Source organism: Hevea brasiliensis, chromosome 17 (genome assembly GCF_030052815.1).
Source record: "Hevea brasiliensis isolate MT/VB/25A 57/8 chromosome 17, ASM3005281v1, whole genome shotgun sequence".
NCBI lineage: Eukaryota > Viridiplantae > Streptophyta > Magnoliopsida > Malpighiales > Euphorbiaceae > Hevea > Hevea brasiliensis.
The window spans coordinates 53,573,507-53,591,599 of NC_079509.1; the positions used below are offsets into that span (position 1 = coordinate 53,573,507).

Consider the following 18,093-nt stretch of genomic DNA (forward strand, 5'->3'; position numbering starts at 1 on the left):
AACAGAATACACTTTTTATTATTTTTTTATTAAAAAACGTTTAATTTGAGAAAAACAAATTCCATGTGATAGCTTGTTTTTCTGTTTAAATTAATGAAATTTTATAATTTCAGATCAAAAATAATAATTACATGTGATAGCCTTGTCGTTGTCACTTATTTAGATGATGATTCTGGGTGTGGAGCTTTCTCTGCCGTGCTAAAATTGTCCACTAGAATTGTCTGATATTCATCTCTCTAGAAAATAATAAATAGAATAAATATAAATTTATTTTAAAAAGATATAAATTTGAAAATTATTAAAAAAATATAAAAAAAAGAAAGAGATAATTTTATCATGAAAATATTAATCGATGGTCACCCTGTAAAATTTATAAAAGAAAAATAAGAAAAAAAATTTAACGAGACGACTAAAATTTTATATTTTTATGAATTATCTTAAAGAAATTTATTCTTAATATTATCTAAAATGAAATTTTAATTTTAATATATTTCCAAATCTTTGATTTGTGTTTGAGAAAATCAAGATTTTTGAAAATTTTTTAAACCTTTTAAAATTTTAATTTTTCAATTCATTAAATCAGTGAGTTTAGAAAAATTTTTTTAATTTCAAAATATTTAAAAAATAATTCTTTCTAAATAATATAAAATTATAAAGATTTAAAAATTAAAAAAAATCTTTAGAATATTTTGTTTTACTCTTCCATCTCCAAATAATCTGTTAAAAATATGCTTCATTCTTAGGCTTAGGCTTCAATTTCACAAAAATTTATTCGATAATAATATTTAAGAATCACCAATTACAATGCCATTGATTTAAGGTATTAGGCGCTAACTTTTTTTGATAAATTATAATTTAGTCTTTAAAATTTAATAAAATTTATAATTTAATTTTTATATTTTCAAAACCAAACAATTTAGTTCCTGATATTTAATAAAATTTACAATTTAATTCATGTCGTTGGAATTCTATTTAGTTATTATTAATTGTTTCCAAAAATGATCAAAATATTCTTACCTTTATTTTTAATATAAAAGCAATTTAGTCCTTAAAATTTTATTTTTTTAAAAAATTAAAAGTTTTGATTAATTACAAAATCATCCATATATTGTACAAATTGATTCTTAAATATTATAATTATTTAGAAATAAGCCTTTATAATTTTGTAAAATTTTATTTGTCATTATTATTTTAATAATATGTAAACAATTAAATATATTTTTTATAAAATTGATAAATATTTTCAATATTATATTATAGTATTATATATTAAAAAATATAACTATGGATACAAATTGTTATTAAAATAAAATTTCAAAGATTAAATTGTTTGCAAATTAAAAATAGAATTAAAAGTATTTTGGTATTTTTGCTAAATTTAATGAGGAATTAACTATAATTTTAATAGTAGGGACTAACTTGTAAGTTTATGAAAATGTTAAGGACTAAATTGCATGATTTTAAAATTACAGGGACTAATTTATAGGTTTAATCAAATCTCAGGGATTAAATTACTAATAAAATAAAATTTCAGAGACTAAATTATTTTAGATTGAAAATAGAGATAAGGACATTTTAGTCATTTTTACTAGAATTAATAGTAACTTAATTGAAATTCTAACGGTAGGGACTAAGTTATAGGTTTTATCAAATATTAGGGATTAAATAGTTTGGTTTTAAAAATATAAGGACTAAATTATAGTTTTTGTCAAATCTCAATGACTAAATTATAATTTATCCTTTTTTTAAATAAAAATGAATCTCTCATTCATAAAGATAATGGTACATTTTAACTTAAATGTAATTCAATTTTTTTTTTCTATAATTTGATGTTAATTTTTTTGTATGATATAATATTATTATAAAATTATAAATATTATATTTAATAATTTAAATTAAAATATTAATTTTAATGTTATTTTAAGTAATTATATAAATAAAATATTTATTAATTTAAGAATTATTATTTTTTATTGGATCATATTTTTATGAAACTTATATGTTATTTTATTAATAATTAACTTAATTATAAACATAAATATAATTTAATAAAAAATATAATAATAAGTGTTAAAAATATAAATAGGCAAATACGTTTACATATTAAAATAAATTAAAAATAAATGTAAGTTAGCTCATTGAATAAAATTCGTGCAAACTCTATTATTTTACCTTTTTTAAAATAACAAGTTTGATTTGTCCATATTTTATTTTTTCAATAATTTAAATAAAGTTAACTTGAATAATGAAATTGCATAATTAGATTAATGTCAAAGAAAATTATTTATAAAATTAAAAAAAAATTCAAAATATATTTTGTAGTTTAGTGCATTATCACTATAAAAAAAATTTTTTCATTACATTAATATCTTAGAATTTTATATTATCATATTGTTTAATATAAATAATTTTAAAACCTATCCAATATATTTAATAAGTATTTTTATTTTTTTAAATTGTAGATTATGTTATAAATTTAATCATGCATGTTTTAATTATTTCATAACAATTATATAATTAATATTTTAGTAGTCAACTTTTTTTCCCTTTTCTTCTTTGTGTCTTCCTCTCATTCTTATTATTTTAAAACTTTAAAACATAATAACTTAAAATTAATATTGGGAGAAGTATAATTTTTTACATAAATATATGTAAAAATATAATTAGGTTTTCTTATAGCTTTATGGTCAAAATCAACAAGCTATCTAAGATTGACTAATAAATTAAAAAATAAAAAAATGTTTACGCACATAAAGAGATTGACAAATTATAATTAATCTACATTTAAACTAAGTGGAACCAATAGAAAGTTAAAATATCATGCCATCACATATGTATAATGCATTTTTTTTTTCACATAAAAATGATATTAATCATCCCAAATATTATTGATACATCAATAATATTAAGCATGAAAGAAATTGGAAAATCAATTTATTTTAACCTATATGACTATCAATGAATTTGCAAGATATCATTTGATATTGGCTATAATAATAAAGCCCTGGTGATCATATTAACATATAATTACAATCATAAGAATGATACTATATGCAAAAAGTCAAAAAAATTAAAGACTTATAAATAGATTTTGCCCATTTGAGGAAAAAAGACACAAAAATATAGTAAAGAAAGAAAAAAAAATATCACATTGTATGTCAAAATTAATAATGCTTGGGTCCTATTGCAAAAAATAGTGTTTAAATGTAAAAGTTTATCCATTAATTGTTTTAAAAAAAACCTATAAATTTATAATAAATAAAATATTTATCACTAAATGGGATTAGAATTACATAATGATATGCAACAATAGTTTTTATTGATATTTTAATAAATAATATAAATCATAAAGGGCATTTGACAATGCCAATGTTCCCTTTTCATATATAATCAAATTTGAATTTATAAATCATGTTTAAATACTATCTAATAATGAGAAGTTAAATACAAGTAGAATTAATAATTTTAAATTTATGTAAACTCAAAAATTAATTTAAATAGTATAATTATAAATAATATAAAAAATTAAGGGCATTTTTGACAATCCAATTGTTCCATAATTCTCTAACACTAATTAACGTATAGATTTTTGTTATTCATATTTATATTTAATTTTGTAATTATAAATAAATGTTTTGTATTATAAAAAAAATTAATTAACTAGGACTTAAGTACAAATAGAACTATATAAACTCTAAAATTAATTTAAATAATAAAAATAATAAAGGGTATCCTGTGAATCCCAATGTGTTTTTTTATTAATATTTAATTTTGGCCTTATAATATTATAATTTATGATAAAATTAATAATTATGTAAAATAAAATAAAATTCTTAATTTTAGTTGACTTATATATTAATATAGTCCAAATATATAATTTATTATAAGAAAATAAATGCACAATTTGTTATATTATATAAATTTTTAATTTCCAACATACTAAACAATGTTAAAGTTTTAATAATATTATATTAGGGTTATAAGAAAGTTAAACATAGTTTTTTTTTTACGTAATTTTTTTCCTTTCCTAGTTAAAATAGAATTTTCTTTTATTATTAAATAAAAATTTTAATAAAATTTTCATATAAGTGAAATTATTTTTAAAAGTATTTTTAATTCTTTTAATAGATTTTAAGTACGATTATAAGAATTTTAAATTTATATAAATTTTAAAATTAATTTAAAAAAAAATTAATATAAATTAATTTTTAATAGTTAATAAAATTTAGTCTGAATTATTATTATAATAAATTTCTATGGGTATTTTTGCCAATCTCTCTCTCTCTCACACACACGCGCACACATATATATATAAACAGTATTAAATATAAAACTTGTCAAAAAAGTTAATTACTTTAATTTCTTAAATATTTTATAATTTGGAATTGCAATTCTTAAAAAAAAAAAAACACTTCAGTCGATAGCTATTTATATTCTCAAAACTATTATAAAGAAAGATAACACAAAATTTTTTAAAAGAAATAACACATACCTTTTTTATGAAGAAATAAATTACGCCAATTGTAGTAACAACAAGATTAAACAAAAATAGTGTATATAATTCAATTATTTTTTATTATTATTATCATTAAATGCCAAAAATACCCTTAATTTTTTAAATGATTTATAATAATAACTATTATTATTATTATTATTATTATTATTATTATTATTATTTACTTATTACATAAATATTTTTATCTAATGGATTAGGACTAATTTTATTTACACTGAATTAATCTATTAAAGAGTGAAATACTTTAAAGAGATATTATATTCTTTTATAAAAATTAAATATTTAATTTCACTTAAAAAATAAAAATATCAAAACAATCATATTAAATATCTATTTACTATTGTTGTTGTGCAAAGATGCCAACGGCAGCTTTCTTTATTGATGACTTTTTCCTATTATAATTTGCAAAACGTGACTGCATATGAACTTGACTGTAATGTCTTGTCCTATGATGCAATAACATGAATGCAACATAATTGACAACAAATTATAATTTAGTTAAGGGTTTAAAAGGTAACACAATATTTATTATTTATATTATTTCTATATTATATATAAATACATAAAGAATGAATATTGATTTAAAAATTTATATAAATTTAAAATTTTTAATCTTAAAATTTATATAAATTTAAAATTTTTAATCATACTTATATTTAATTTCAATTAAATATAAAATTTTATAAAAAAATAATTAATTAAAATAAAAAATTAATAAATAAAAAATAAAAATATTATTAATCTATTTATTGTTTATAAAAATATAAAAAAACATATTTATAGTGATAGAAAAATAATTCATCTCTAATAATGCTTATAAAAGACAATAACATGTAACTAATTTATGTAAATTTGTTGTAAATACTATTTAATGACAAAAAAATGTATCGCAAATAATTTAAACAATTATTACCTTTCAAATATTATCGTCGCTATTCTTTTAATGATAAAAAAATTTATTGCTAAATCTTTTATGAGCAATATGATATTTGTCATTAAATATTATTAAAATTTCATAATGATATGCAACAATACGTTTTTATTGGTATTTTAATAAATAATATAAATTATAAAGGGCATTTGACAATGCCAATATTCCCTTTTCATATATGATCAAATTTGAATTTATAAATCATATTTAAATACTATCTAATAATGAGAAGTTAAATACAAGTAGAATAAATAATTTTAAATTTATCTAAACTCAAAAATTAATTTAAATAATATAATTAGAAATAATATAAAAATTTAAGGGCATTTTTTACAATCCAATTGTTCCATAATTCTCTAACACTAATTAACGTATAGATTTTTGTTATTCATACTTATATTTAATTTTATAATTATAAATAAATGTTTTGAATTATAAAAAAAAACTTAATTAACTAGAACTTAAATACAAATAAAATTATATAAACTCTAAAATTATTTTAAATAATAAAAATATTATTATTATAATAATAAAAATAATAAAGGGTATTCTGTGAATCCCAACATGTTTTTTTTATTAATATTTAATTTTGGACTTTTAATATTATAATTTATGATAAAATTAATAATTATGTAAAATAAAATAAAATTCTTAATTTTAGTTGACTTATATATTAATATAGTCCAAATATATAATTTATTATAAGAAAATAATTACACAATTTATTATATTATATAAATTTTTAATTTCCAACATACTAAACAATGTTAAAGTTTTAATAATATTATATTAGGGGGTTATAAGAAAGTTAAACATAGTTTTTTTTTATTAATTTTTTTCCTTTCCTAGTCAAAATAGAATTTTATTTTATTATTAAATAAAAATTTTAATAAAATTTTCATATAAGTGGAATTATTTTTAAAAGCATTTTTAATTCGTTTTAACAGATTTTAAGTACAAGTAAAATTATAAGAATTTCAAATTTATATAAATTTTAAAATTAATTTAAATAATAAAAATTTAATATAAATTAATTTTTAATAATTAATTAAATTTAGTTTGTAATTATTATTATAATAAATTATTATAGGTATTTTTACCGATGCCAATACTCTCTCTCTCTTCTCTCTCTCTCTTACACACACACGCGTGTGTGAATAAACAATATTAAGTATAAAATTTGTCAAAAAAGTTAATTAAAAACCTTTTTCACGAGGAAATAAATTAGCAAATGTAGTAACTCTAATAACAGAACTGAATAAAAACAGTGTATAATCTAATAATTTATTTTTATTATTATTAGATGTCAAAAATACCCTTAATTTTTTAAATAATTTATAATTATTATTATTTACTTATTACACAAATATTTTTAATTTAATAAATCAAAACTAATTATATTTATGTTAAATCATTTTATTAAGAGGTGAGATGCACTATCATATTTATTTACACAACTTAAATACTTATCAAATCATTCATATTAAATATCCATTTACAATTATTATTGTTGTTGTACAAGATGCCACCGGCGGCTATCTTTATTGATGTCTTTTGCCTATTACAATTTACAAAACGTGACTACATATGAACTTGGCTGTAATGTCTTGTCCTACGAACTTGATGTAGTTTTAATTGTTAGTTTCTCTCTGATTATAATTTTGACTGTAAATTTATTTTAATTTTTATTACTCATTAAAAATAATAAATATTTAAAATTAAATTAAAATTCTCAAAAATTAAAAAATTGACTATAACAACAAAAAGTTGAAAAAAATTTTAAAAGGGGAAGGGAAGTGTATTAAAATTTCTAAAAATACCATTCATTATTTTTATTATTTACTAAAGTACAAAAAAAATTTTTTATAAAAACTTATTAATTCTAAAATTCTTATTGCAATAAGATAAAGTTAAGCAATAAAATATATATTTTATACTTCGCGATCTCTATTTTAAATAGACTATAATAATTTTATTTAAAAATTGAAACTATTTTGAAAATAACTTTTAGTAAATAATAAATTTTAATTTGTAAAATCAAAATATTCATATTTTCATACTATACTTATGGTACTTTATTTATAATATTTTAATCACTAAAGTAATATACATGAAAAATTTTATTTCTCTGTGTTTTATTTATAATATTTCAATTGATTAAAGTAATATAACTTATTATTTTTTTTTATAATTTTTTAATCAATTTTAATTAGAAGTAAAATACAGTCATACTAACGAATAACTAAATTTAATTGGCTATTGAAAAAAATATATAATGATAATATTATATTATACAAAAAACTAAAAGAAAATTATATAAAAAAATTTTAAATCACGAGTAAATTAATGTGCAACACATGATAAGGTAAAAACTAGTGTATAATAGAATAATGTAATGAGAGTTTATAGAATTCAATTGAATTTTTACACAATTATATTTAATTTTTTATAATTTTTTAAAAAATAATTTTTTAAATTAAAAAAATTAAAATTTTTCATTCCAAATATGAGAATTAACTAAAAAAAATCAATTGAATTTAATTCTTATAAAATTTTAGTTTCAAAACAAGAGGTTAAAATTGCAATATTCATTAGAAAAAATACGCCCCAAAATCATAAAGAAAGATAATACAAAACTTTCAGAAGAAATAACACAAATCTTTTTCATGAAGAAATAAAATCAAATGAATTGTGCAGATTTGACAACAAGACTAAATTATAGTAATATGCATAATCCAGTGATAACTGCATATATATTGAATCTGGGAGATTCAAGTTCATCTCTTCTCTCCCCTACTTTTGTAATTTTTCTATCCATAGATACCAAAAAAATTAAATTATTTACGATTATATATGTATAGTTCAAGATTCCAATCGTTGCTTTCTTTTTTAATACTTTTTTCTATTATAATCTACAAAAATTGACTGTATATGACATGAGAATTAATTTTATATTATTTAATTAATTACATATTTTGCTTTTTGTTGCATAGTTGAATAAGTCATATATAATAATTAGTTAAATTTTCAACGAAATGTCATGATTTTTTTTTTATTTACTTTGAAGTGATTTGCTATTTATTTCAGCTTTAGAGATTCAATAATATTATTTCGATCCTATGTAAGTTTGTTGGAATTTTTTTTATTTAATTTAAATTTATTTGCCATAACATATATGAATTTCAGATTCATTGCTAATACTGTGTGCTATGAATTAATGTCTCAGCGATGTCGGGCATAATATTGCATGGGATGACTAGCTACAGGTGTCAATTTAAGGTTGAATAAGAAGGAAAATTTTTATATAGATCAGATTCATTATAAATTTAAAATATAAATATGTGAGATTTATGTATTTAATAAATAATATATTTTATATTATAAAAAAAGAAAAAGAAAAAAACTGTAAAATTATAGCTAAAGCCAAAGAAGGTTGCTCACTTTGAAAAGCACAAGGAGAGAAAGAGGTGAGGAACGTAGAACTAAGGAAAGTGTGATTCACCTGTAAGCACGCGTCAGAGAATTGACACATAGCATGCATTGGACTGGGTCTATTAAAGTGGTTTACTGATATGGATTTGTGGAACTGAAACACTATTGGAGAGAAGTAGAGAACTAATATTTAGCATTATTGTTCAACTGTTGTTGAAAAAATAATTTTTTTTAAAAAAATTTATAATTATTTAATTTTATATAAAAATCTTACAAAAATTTTATGAGATAAGCTGTAAATTTATGTGAAATTATTTTATTTTTTATAACAAAATAATTATACTATTTATGGAATCAAGTAATCATAGAAAGTATTATTTTTTAAATATTAAATCTTTATAATTAAAATATATCAAATTTAACTTTAAATCAATTTTTAATATTTTCTGATTAATATATTTAAAAAGCTATTTTTCCCGATATTAGCTCTAACAATAATGTCGAACAGACATTATATATTCTGCAGCCAAGGGATAGATGTCTCTATATAAGGCCTTTAATTTCCAAGCATTTGGAACAAGATACAAGCACCTAAGTTACGTGCTATACTTCTCCTTCCTTTCCTCCTGGCGAAAAATGGAAGTTCATTTACAGCCAAACACTGACCAAACCAAAATTCGCTCAGTGTTCCCTCCTCCTGTGTGGGATTCTTACAGCTTTACTTCTTTTTCTTTGCTGGACTCAGTAAGTAACTCTTTATCTTGTGATGCTTTGTTTCCTCTGTTTTTCTTGTGCTTTAAAAAAAAAGCTCATGAGTGGCTCTGTTTATTTTACAAAAAAATATTATCATGGAAAATATTTTCAAGCTTAAAAAATAGATAAATGAAAAATATTTTTAGTTAAAGAAAAATTAAGATTTTTTTTTAAATATATATTTTTTAAAATTTAGAAGTCATTTTTTATATTTTGACAATCTTATTAAAATGTGAAAACACTTATATATGTATAATGTAAACATATATAATAGTTTAATACTGTAACCAAATAATGAAAAATATTTTTAGTTAAAGGAAAACTAAGCTTTTTTTTTTTTAAATGTTTTCTTCTTTTCAAATTAGGAATTTTTTTATACTTTAACAATCTTATTAAAATGTAAAAACACTTATATATATATAATATAAACATATATAATAGTTTAATATTGTAATCATATAATGAAAAATATTTTTATGGAAAACATTTTCTTGAAAAACAATTTATATGAAAAATATATTTTATATATAAGTTATTTTCTGTAAAATTAAGCCTTAGATTACCTATATTATCTAATTCATTTTTTTAAGCCTCAAACTTACATGAATTTTTAAGAAATTCCCAAACTACTTTCACAGGAATATGAATCGTGGACTAGACGGGTGGAAACGCTCAAAGAAAAGGTCAAAGACATGTTAATGGCTGATGCAAGTAATCCGATCAAGAAAATTGAATTGATCAACTTATTATGCCGTCTTGGTTTATCACATCATTTTGAGAGGAAATTGAAGAACAATTAATTCATATTTTTAATTGGGTTCCTCAACTCTTTGATGAAAATGATTATGATCTCTACACTACAGCTCTCCTTTTTCAAGTCTTGAGAAAACACGGATTCAAAATGACTTGTGGTAAGTGCCTCATCAAAGATATAATAATAATAATAATAATAATAATAATAATAATAATAATAATAATAATAATAATAATAATAATAATTTCATTTAAAAAATAAAAATATCAAACATATGTCTTTTCCCATTAAAATATATATGATGTGAAGGATTATTATGAATTAGATGTGTTCAAGAAATTCAAGAACAGCAATGGAGAGTTCAAGAAGAGCATCATCAAAGATGTGAGAGGCATTCTCAGCTTGTATGAAGCAAGTTTTATGAGTGTGCATGGAGAAGATATTCTCGATGAAGCTCTTGAATTTACAAGGTCACACCTGGAGTCAATGGCTATGCAATCAAAACCCCATTATTCTGAACGTATAAAGAATGCTCTGATCCTTCCGTTTCACAAGGGAGTACCCAGAGTAGAGGCTTGGCAATACATCTGTTTCTATGAAAAAGAAGAATCTCCAAATAAATTCCTACTCGAATTTGCAAAATTAGATTTCAATCGAGTGCAATTATTGCAGAGAGAGGAGCTCAAGGTGATGGCAAGGTAAACTTTGGTTTGAGAGATAATAAGGGCATTGTGTAAATGATATATTTTCTATATAAATATTTCTTACCTAGATGCAGTTTAGACGTATGATATATAGTGAGACCTCCTTATTAAATACGTAGGTCTTATGTGTCACGTGTAAATAATTTTTTATAATTATGCATCAATTTTTTTAGGTGGTGGAAAGACTTAAATCTTGCAGAGAAACTTCCCTATGCAAGAGACAGACTTGTGGAAATCTATTTCTGGGCGTGTTCCATTCAGTTTGAGCCTCATCTTGCTCTTTCAAGGATGATGATGGCCAAGTATTTGAAAATGATATCACTAGCTGATGACACATGCGATGCATATGCTACAATGAAGGAAGTCAATGCCTTCACAGATGCTATCGAGAGGTTTGCTATCCTTTTCTTTACTTTTTTGTTTTTCTTATAAGCTGTAATTTTATTAATAATTAAAAAATCAGCAACAATTTAATATGGACAAATCCGATTAAATCTTAGTCAGTAGGCTGCCCTCGTATACTCCGACCTAAGATCTAACATGCTAAGTTAAAAACATTTGCAGAGACATTTAAAATACCAAAAAGGAATCAACTCAGTTGGCAAGTGAGTTTGCTCCTCTACTTGTTACCATGATCCAAATCTTGGAGCCAAATCATAAAAGAAGTTAACTAAATACCTTTATTGCCCATAATTTTAGCGTGGATGATTTGCCCTTTGGGGAAAAATTTACGGTACATCGCGTATTCAAGGCACAAGTGTGTGGGTCCACCTAAATTATAAAATACAATCGTTGTATATTCAATAATTTTGCCAATCATTAATTATAATGGGTTTTATGTGGGTCCTAATGTAATCAATGGTTAAAATCTATCTATTATACATATAGTCATTGTATGAAATAATTTATTCTAATTTACAGAAAAACTTACCTAGATTTAGTCTATCATGAATAAAATTTTAAAATAATAGTTATATGTATAATGATTTTATTATACGAGGGTCTCAATTATTTAATATATGGATCCCATCATAAATGTTGTATTTTGCTACACAAATTCATTTTTATGTGGGTCTCCCCTTACATATTGTATCTTAGTCCATATTAAACCGGGTTGAAGAACCGATCAAGAAGTGAACTTACTGTGATGCATAAAAGCTCCCCGTGATACTAAAGATGTGAGAAAACAAATAATACTAATTGTGATTTTAATAATACAAATTACAGTTTAGTTATTACTGTATAAAATAAATAATCATTTTACTATTATGTCCATGAAGAAATTGGATGTCTAAATAGTTTTATATATATAAGCAGGTGCAATATTGATGCTACTGACGAACTGCCAGATTACATGAAAGTTTTCTACAAGGAATTACTGAATCTTTTTGAGGAAACAGAGAATATTGCGAGTAAGGAAGGAAGATCCTACTGTGCCTATCACATAAAAGAAGAAGTAAGATTTGTCTAGATTCTTTATATATTCAACTTAATCAATTAATTTTTTCTTTGGTTGGCTTATGGCTGCTGGTATTAATTAATTTACTTTTGATAATGCAAATTAATTCATCAGTTTAAAAACTTGTTGAGATCCTATCGCATGGAGGCACAGTGTTTAATGAAGGGTATGTGCCAACATTTGATGTGTATTTGCAAAATGATTCTGAGTCAAGCAGCTATGGCTTAGTTGTAGCAGCAGGCTTTATTGGAATGGAAAAGATTGCAGGGATCAAGGAATATCGGTGGCTTCAAAGTAACCCAAAAATTGTCAAAGCTGTCAAGGTACTTGGGCGTCTTGAGAACGACATAGTATCCCACCAGGTATACACAAACACATAGATCGAAATTCCAATTTCGTTCTTTTCCATTTTGAATTGAAAAAAAAAAAAAAAAAACAAAAAAGGTTATCGCCTAATAAATTAATAAATAGCCAAAGGTTAAACCCAACCCAAAAGGTGAACTACAACAGATATTGCTCCAAAGTGTTGAGAGTACGAATAACCCTTAGTTGATTCACCCAAAGGCATAAACGGAGAAAATTTTTAGTCTCAATGCTGCAGTGGGTTGTCGAATCAGGGTTGGATGTATCCAATTTCATTTTATGCTTAAGAAATTTAATCACTTTTAACTCAACTGCATGAAAATATAGGCTGAGCAAAAGAGAGGAGACTCCGCTTCATCGGTAGAGTGCTACATGAAAGAACATGACGTTTTAGAAAAGAAGGCTGTGGAAGAGATTCTTAAAATTTGCGCAAATGCATGGAAGGACATCAACGAAGAATGCATGAAGCCAACTGCTCTGCCAAGTCCTATTCTCCAATTGTTGGTTAACCTTGCTCGAATAACAGAGGTTTGTTACAGATTTGACGACTCCTACACCAACTCATCTAGTCTGAAAGATAAAATTACAGCATTGCTTCTGGAGCCACTTCCTTTGCAAGACCAAGTTAATATATAATACGATGAGTTTCGTATATATGTCTTTCCCCTGATTGTCCCTGTGCCGGAAAGGCAAGAATAAATAGTGTGCTTTGCTTTGCTATATATCAGTTGTAAAATAAAACAAATGATCGAGAGGCCAAACACTATGTGTCATCTCTCTTCATCTTAATTATGAATAATTAAGGTGCTATGCTTTGTAATTTGATAATGTGTGCAATTTTATGTTTCTTAAAAAAAAAAAAAAATTATTATGTGAATAGATGATATATGTATGTATACATATACACACTGTGCCTATATGAATTTTTATTATATCGCTTTATCATTGTCTAAAAATTTATTTGTATGATGCTTGTGCTTCTTTTCAAGAATTTCTTTTTTAGTACGATGTTTTCAAGAATCTTAACCAAATCTAAGCTAATATTGAGAAAAATAGCTTAGAAAGTATTAAAAAATGATTTAAAGTTAAATTTAATATATTTTTATTATAAAAATTTAACATTTAAAAAATTATTTTTTTTTAACAACAACTCAAACAATAATGCTAAGCATCACTTCTCTACTTCTCTCTAATGGTGTTTCAGTTTCACAAGCAAAGATAATAATAATAATAATAATAATAATAATAATAATAATAATAATAAAGTTAGGAAAAACTTAATATAACACTATCCAATTAAACCCAGATTACTAGATCACTTTAATACATCTAATCTAGGACAATGCTTCTTGCGTGCCAATTCTTTGACTTGCGCTTACATCGTCACCTGTAGCTAGGCATCCCATTATTATACCTAATATCACTGAGACATTAATTCATAGCTAATAGCATTAGCCATGAATATGAAATTCATATATTTATGGTTAGTGGTCTGCATTTTCGGTTTAGAATTTATCTAAGAATCGGAATTGAATTGAAATTTTGGTATGATCCTGATTTGGTTCTTTATTATTTTGGTTTCAAATGAATTTTTCGTTGTTTCAGTTCTAATTCAGTATGACTCTCATTCCTTCGGTTCTAGTTTGATTTAAGATGGTTCTAATTCAATTATCGATTCTTAAAATAATTTTATATAATTACTTTAATAAAAAATCATACTTGAATTAACATTTAAGTTTTAAAGTGGATTATTAATATAAAATATATTATATAATAAATATTTTAGTATTTCTAAATTATATAATCTTTAGTTATAATGTACATATATAATTTAGGATTAAGCATATTAAATAATATATTAATACAATTATATTATATAATATAACTTTTAGCTATTTATTAATTATATTATATTTAATTATAAGATATGAATTTAATTATGAATTAAGTATATATACAGTATAATAGTATACTTATAATTAAAAATTATAAATTAATTTAATATATTTATAATTAAAATTATTAAGAAAAGATAGAGAAATGAAATTTAATATTATGTTGTATTTATTCTATAATTATGCATACATATGTAAATATACATAATTATATTGAAAGTATTATTTTTTAATGCATCTAAAAGAATAAAAAAAAAATATATGTATAAATTTGATTTTCAGTTTGGTATACGGGTCTAGTTCAATTTTAGTATGGTTCCTATTTGATTCTTAATAAAAAATCATAATCGAATCAAAGTATTAAAATAATTAATTTTGGACTAGTGTTTCTCTTGTTCGTTTAGTATGGTTCTTTGATTCACTTGAGACAGGATAACTATGCACAGCTCTAATTATGACAAATAAATTTAAATTAATTAAATAAAAGACCCACCAAACTTACATAGAAGGGAAAGCTGTTACTCACCTTCAATATATGTTGTAGTGTAGTATTAAATAGTTGACCTCCAAATAATGTTATTGAGCCTCTAAAGCCGAAATAAATAGCAAAACTCTTAAAATAAATAAAAAATTAATGAGATTTCCTTGAAAATTTAACTAATTATTATATATGACTTATTCAACTATGCAACAAATTGCAATACGTAATTAATTAAATAATATAAAATTAAATCTCAAGTTCATATACAGTCAAGTTTTGTAGATTATAATAGGAAAAGACATTAAAAAGGATAGCAGCGATTGTCACACACACACACATACATACATATATATATATATATATATATATATATATATATATATATATATATATATAATTTAAAGAATTAAGGGTATTTTGGGTATGAACAGATAGATAAATTACATAAATAGGAGGAGGGGAAAGTCAAACTTGAGTCTTCTAAGTTCAATATATATGCACCTACCACTAGATTATGCACACTGTTGCTATTTAGTTCTGTTGTCAAATCCACCAAAATTCATTTGATTTTATTTCTTCATGAGAGGTTTGTGTTTATTTCTTCTGAAATGTTTTGTGTTATCTTTCTTTTTGATATTTTTGAGGTTATTATAGCTATTAAGTTGAGCATATTTTTCTGATGAATTGCAAATTTAACCTCCTATTTGAAAACTAGAATTTTATAAAACTAAATTCATTTGATTTCTTTTTTTTTAGTCAATTATCATATTTTCAATGAAAGAATTCAATTCTTTTCAATTTCAAAAAAATTCATTTTCAAAAGAAAAAGAGATGAAGCATGATTGTGTGAGAGTTAAATTGAATTCTGTAAACTCTATTTGCATTGATTTATACATAAAATAAGGGAGTATATGTAGTGCTAAACTCTATTTAGCAGCCTTGTCACATACAAAATGGAAGTTGATTTCAACGCGGCTGGAGGATTGGAAAATTGAATTTGCTGTCAAGTATGTCGCACCCATGTCTCACACCATAGGACAAGACATTATGGTCAAGTTTCGTAAATTATAATAGAGAAAATACATTAAAAAAGAAAGCAGCGATATTGACATCTTGAACATATATATATATATATTACCATTGAATTTAGTCATGTTGTTAAATCTGTCACAATTCATGTGATTTATTTCTTCATGAGGCTATAAATAGCTATTATGTTATCTTTTCCTATGATGATTTTGAGGCTATAAATAGCTATTGAGTGGAGCACATTTTTTCTAACGAATTGCAATTTTAAATTATTTTTCAACATTAGAAAATATTTAAGAAAGTAAATAACTTTTTCAGAAAATTTTATATTGTTGAGAATATGTAAGTATGAAATTTTCACATCAAAAAAAGATGAGATGAGTGAGAGACATATGAGTGAAAAGGACTCATACACTCATTGCCTTAAAATTTTGTGTTGAATGTAGTATCAAACTTATGAGTATGTTCTTTTATAAGGCCCATCAAGAAAGATTCTCCTTAAACTCTTTGGGCTCTCCAGATTTCTAACAAGTAGTATTAGAGCCGGTGGTTCGATAAGAGACGAGTATGAAGACGATGATCAGTGATTCCCGTAGTGCTCTGACAGGAGGATGGGAGAAGTCGAGAGACTCCTAGTAGGCTCAATTAAGTAGGAAGACACTCTTCTGAAGAAGAGCTGACGGATAGAGTGGAAACTTCATTGTACATATGATGGCAAAAAACGTGATGGCTTCGGCATAACTCTTAGAGGTGCATGCTCGAGTGGGTTTGGTAGAGTAATTGGGCTTTTGGTGACACTGTAATACTTGAGCTAAGAAAAAGACTTCCATTTGAGGGGGAGCAGGCTCAACAAGGCCAATATAAAAGAAATTCACACTCGAGGAAGTTTGTTGGGAATATATAAGTGTGGAATTCTCACATCGGAAAAAAATGAGATGAGTGAGAGACATATAAGTGGGAAGATCTATACTTTTATTACCTTAAAATTTTGGGTTGGATATGGTATTAACCCTATGAGTGCATTTCTTTCCTAAGACCCATCAAAAGAGATTCTCCTAGGCACATTGAGCTCATAAGATCTCTAACATATATTTTAATGCTATTTATATATACGTAAGTTACTATGTACTGTTATCTTTATGAATGAATGATTCATATTTATTTATTTTTTTTTAAATTGGCGTATAAAACCTTAAATTAATGGCATTAATTGTAATTTTTTTGTTCAAGAAGATAAACTAATTCATTCAAGAAAGGGGAGAATCCCCAGCTAACCATCATCCAACTCTGACGAGGGATTAGAAATCCAACCAGCATAAAACGAACTAGATCAGGCTTGATTAGGCGCCCAATTAGCACTTGCTGATCTAACTATGTGAGCTAGTGAGGCCAAGGGATATCTGTATAAAAAGGATCGAACATCCAAAGCAAAAGATTCAAACTCCCAAGGCAAAATAGACTCGTTAGATAAAATCAAAGACCCTATCTTTAAAGAGTCTAGCTCAGTAATACAAGGAACATAATTTCTAGTATAAGCCAATCAGCATGCTGCGCTTAGAACTTTCCCTTCAGCTGCTAGAGATGATGAACAATAAGAAGACTCCATGAAGCCATCCATCAATTCTCCTTCAGAGTTTCGACATATAACCCCAACAGCTGCTTTAGTAGTCTTTAAATCATAAGAACCATCATCATTATTTTTAAAATATCCTGCTCCAGGAGGCAGCCATCTTTGGGATCGATTTCTGATAGAATTTGAAAGGGCCAACAAAGAAT

The 18,093-nt window shown here is 23.5% G+C and overlaps 1 pseudogene; it reads left to right on the forward strand.

The window, feature by feature from the left end:
* Positions 1-9,445: 9,445 nt before the first annotated feature.
* Positions 9,446-13,579, forward strand: LOC131175576 (probable terpene synthase 6; annotated as a pseudogene).
* The last annotated feature ends 4,514 nt before the right edge of the window (positions 13,580-18,093 follow it).